Here is a 5,000-nt window from a genome sequence, read left to right as displayed (position 1 = left end):
CATCTTGATTACCGACAAGCCAACTTCTTTATTTGCGACAAGCAACCTTCTTTATTCGGCATCTTTCTTAATTCGGGCATCTTTCTTTATCCGGCATCTTTCTTTATCGGGCCTCTTCCGAAAGGGACTGGAAAAAAAAAAAAAAAAAAATTTTTTTTTTTTCCGACCGACCGCCGCCGCCGCCGCCGGAGCGCCGCCGGAGCGCCGCCGCCGCCGCCGGAGCGCCGCCGCCGTTGGGTGGTGGTGCCGCCCGCCCGCCACCACTGGCCCACCATTCCTGCCGCAGGGGGGCGCGGCAGGCCCTCTTTTGCCAAAGTTGCTAGCAACTTTGCCCAAGTTGCTAGCACCTTGGGCAAAGTTGCTAGCACCTTGGGCAAAGTTGCTAGCACCTTGGCCTAGCACCCTCCTTGGACACCTCCCCCCCTATAGTAGTGAAATGGACAAAATCAGCCAAATGACCACTAGACATTGAAAATGCCGAGGGAAGCAACTTTTTTATTTCTCAATATTTTATATCTTATTCAACTTATTTTTTAACCAAATTTTTTTCTAACATTAATTATATTATTATCTACCCGTAGAAACTGGAATTTTATTTTTCCGACTTGTAATTATTTTTATTTAATTTTTTCATTCGAAAATATTTTTAATTACCAAATAAATAGAGAAAAATATCAATATACATTTTAAAAATCACGAAAATTATGCCAAATAGTTCCTGTTGATATTACAATAATTGTTGAATTTTTTTTTTATTTTTCTGGTTTGTAATTATATTTTTTATTATTTTAATTCAAAAAAATACAATAAAATAGATAATAAATAGAGAAAAATATCGAAATATATTTTAAAAATCACGAAAGTTATGCCAATTAGTTCCTGTTGATTATTCAAGTGTTCTTGAAATTTTATTTTATTTTTCTGGTTTTTATTTATATTTTTTTATTATTTTAATTCAAGAAATACAGTAAAATAGATAATAAATAGAGAAAAATATCAAAATATATTCGAAAAATCACGAAAATTATCCCATTTGGCTCCTGCTGTAGTTACATGAATTTATGAAATTTTTATTTTATTTTTATGATTTTTAATTACATTTTTTATTATTTTAATTCAAAAAATAGATAATAATTAGAGAATATTAATTCGGGTATGAGGTTTGAAGAGTGGAAAGGTACTGTGGATAGTTCTTTTACGAAATAGTAATTATTATTTATATTATTCGGGTACTTTTAATATTTAATTTCTATTTATTCATTATTTTAACTAATATATTCGTTAAAATAGTGAAAAAAACACCAAAGCTCGTTACTACACCGAAAAACATAACCATTCTCCGTGGAATCATACCCCCCCCCCCCCCCCCCCACAAGTGAACGTGACGATATCATCTTCGTAGCAAAAGATACGTTGAAAACATTTGTCATTGTTCATCGACTTATTGTTCCCTAACAACATGCCTTGCCCAAACTAGTCGCCCCGACGTTTTCGGAGCAATTCTCGAAATCTGAGAAAACGGCCCCGACAACCACCGTGCCAAATTCAATTTCCTACGCGCTCGTATTTTTTATTATTTTTTTCGGGTCGGAAAATTTTCGGACTTTCGGCACCGGCCCAGCCAAGGTGCTGGCGACTCTGCCCAAGGTGCTAGCAACCTTGGGCAAAAACTAGTCGGTCCCGACGTTTTCGGAGCAATTCTCGAAATCTGAGAAAACGGCCCCGACAACCACCGTGCCAAATTCAATTTCCTACGCGCTCGTATTTTTTATTATTTTTTTCGGGTCGGAAAATTTTCAGACTTTCGGCACCGGCCCAGCCAAGGTGCTGGCGACTCTGCCCAAGGTGCTAGCAACCTTGGGCAAAAACTAGTCGCTCCCGACGTTTTCGGAGCAATTCTCGAAATCTGAGAAAACGGCCCCGACAACCACCGTGCCAAATTCAATTTCCTACGCGCTCGTATTTTTTATTATTTTTTTCGGGTCGGAAAATTTTCGGACTTTCGGCACCGGCCAGCCAAGGTGCTGGCGACTCTGCCCAAGGTGCTAGCAACCTTGGGCAAAAACTAGTCGCTCCCGACGTTTTCGGAGCAATTCTCGAAATCTGAGAAAACGGCCCCGACAACCACCGTGCCAAATTCAATTTCCTACGCGCTCGTATTTTTTATTATTTTTTCGGGTCGGAAAATTTTCGGACTTTCGGCACCGGCCCAGCCAAGGTGCTGGCGACTCTGCCCAAGGTGCTAGCAACCTTGGGCAAAAACTAGTCGCTCCCGACGTTTTCGGAGCAATTCTCGAAATCTGAGAAAACGGCCCCGACAACCACCGTGCCAAATTCAATTTCCTACGCGCTCGTATTTTTTATTATTTTTTTCGGGTCGGAAAATTTTCGGACTTTCGGCACCGGCCCAGCCAAGGTGCTGGCGACTCTGCCCAAGGTGCTAGCAACCTTGGGCAAAAACTAGTCGCTCCCGACGTTTTCGGAGCAATTCTCGAAATCTGAGAAAACGGCCCCGACAACCACCGTGCCAAATTCAATTTCCTACGCGCTCGTATTTTTTATTATTTTTTTCGGGTCGGAAAATTTCGGACTTTCGGCACCGGCCCAGCCAAGGTGCTGGCGACTCTGCCCAAGGTGCTAGCAACCTTGGGCAAAAACTAGTCGCTCCCGACGTTTTCGGAGCAATTCTCGAAATCTGAGAAAACGGCCCCGACAACCACCGTGCCAAATTCAATTTCCTACGCGCTCGTATTTTTTATTATTTTTTTCGGGTCGGAAAATTTTCGGACTTTCGGCACCGGCCCAGCCAAGGTGCTGGCGACTCTGACCAAGGTGCTAGCAACCTTGGGCAAAAACTAGTCGCTCCCGACGTTTTCGGAGCAATTCTCGAAATCTGAGAAAACGGCCCCGACAACCACCGTGCCAAATTCAATTTCCTACGCGCTCGTATTTTTTATTATTTTTTTCGGGTCGGAAAATTTTCGGACTTTCGGCACCGGCCCAGCCAAGGTGCTGGCGACTCTGCCCAAGGTGCTAGCAACCTTGGGCAAAAACTAGTCGCTCCCGACGTTTTCGGAGCAATTCTCGAAATCTGAGAAAACGGCCCCGACAACCACCGTGCCAAATTCAATTTCCTACGCGCTCGTATTTTTTATTATTTTTTTCGGGTCGGAAAATTTTCGGACTTTCGGCACCGGCCCAGCCAAGGTGCTGGCGACTCTGACCAAGGTGCTAGCAACCTTGGGCAAAAACTAGTCGCTCCCGACGTTTTCGGAGCAATTCTCGAAATCTGAGAAAACGGCCCCGACAACCACCGTGCCAAATTCAATTTCCTACGCGCTCGTATTTTTTATTATTTTTTTCGGGTCGGAAAATTTTCGGACTTTCGGCACCGGCCCAGCCAAGGTGCTGGCGACTCTGCCCAAGGTGCTAGCAACCTTGGGCAAAAACTAGTCGCTCCCGACGTTTTCGGAGCAATTCTCGAAATCTGAGAAAACGGCCCCGACAACCACCGTGCCAAATTCAATTTCCTACGCGCTCGTATTTTTTATTATTTTTTTCGGGTCGGAAAATTTTCGGACTTTCGGCACCGCCCAGCCAAGGTGCTGGCGACTCTGCCCAAGGTGCTAGCAACCTTGGGCAAAAACTAGTCGCTCCCGACGTTTTCGGAGCAATTCTCGAAATCTGAGAAAACGGCCCCGACAACCACCGTGCCAAATTCAATTTCCTACGCGCTCGTATTTTTTATTATTTTTTTCGGGTCGGAAAATTTTCGGACTTTCGGCACCGGCCCAGCCAAGGTGCTGGCGACTCTGCCCAAGGTGCTAGCAACCTTGGGCAAAAACTAGTCGCTCCCGACGTTTTCGGAGCAATTCTCGAAATCTGAGAAAACGGCCCCGACAACCACCGTGCCAAATTCAATTTCCTACGCGCTCGTATTTTTTATTATTTTTTTCGGGTCGGAAAATTTTCGGACTTTCGGCACCGGCCCAGCCAAGGTGCTGGCGACTCTGCCCAAGGTGCTAGCAACCTTGGGCAAAAACTAGTCGGTCCCGACGTTTTCGGAGCAATTCTCGAAATCTGAGAAAACGGCCCCGACAACCACCGTGCCAAATTCAATTTCCTACGCGCTCGTATTTTTTATTATTTTTTTCGGGTCGGAAAATTTTCGGACTTTCGGCACCGGCCCAGCCAAGGTGCTGGCGACTCTGACCAAGGTGCTAGCAACCTTGGGCAAAAACTAGTCGCTCCCGACGTTTTCGGAGCAATTCTCGAAATCTGAGAAAACGGCCCCGACAACCACCGTGCCAAATTCAATTTCCTACGCGCTCGTATTTTTTATTATTTTTTTCGGGTCGGAAAATTTTCGGACTTTCGGCACCGGCCCAGCCAAGGTGCTGGCGACTCTGCCCAAGGTGCTAGCAACCTTGGGCAAAAACTAGTCGCTCCCGACGTTTTCGGAGCAATTCTCGAAATCTGAGAAAACGGCCCCGACAACCACCGTGCCAAATTCAATTTCCTACGCGCTCGTATTTTTTATTATTTTTTTCGGGTCGGAAAATTTTCGGACTTTCGGCACCGGCCCAGCCAAGGTGCTGGCGACTCTGCCCAAGGTGCTAGCAACCTTGGGCAAAAACTAGTCGCTCCCGACGTTTTCGGAGCAATTCTCGAAATCTGAGAAAACGGCCCCGACAACCACCGTGCCAAATTCAATTTCCTACGCGCTCGTATTTTTTATTATTTTTTTCGGGTCGGAAAATTTTCGGACTTTCGGCACCGGCCCAGCCAAGGTGCTGGCGACTCTGACCAAGGTGCTAGCAACCTTGGGCAAAAACTAGTCGCTCCCGACGTTTTCGGAGCAATTCTCGAAATCTGAGAAAACGGCCCCGACAACCACCGTGCCAAATTCAATTTCCTACGCGCTCGTATTTTTTATTATTTTTTTCGGGTCGGAAAATTTTCGGACTTTCGGCACCGGCCCAGCCAAGGTGCTGGCGACT

The sequence above is a fragment of the Erythranthe guttata genome, chromosome 7 (assembly GCF_056151865.1).
Source record: "Erythranthe guttata isolate IM_541 chromosome 7, IM_541, whole genome shotgun sequence".
NCBI lineage: Eukaryota > Viridiplantae > Streptophyta > Magnoliopsida > Lamiales > Phrymaceae > Erythranthe > Erythranthe guttata.
This window is presented reverse-complemented; position numbering follows the sequence as displayed.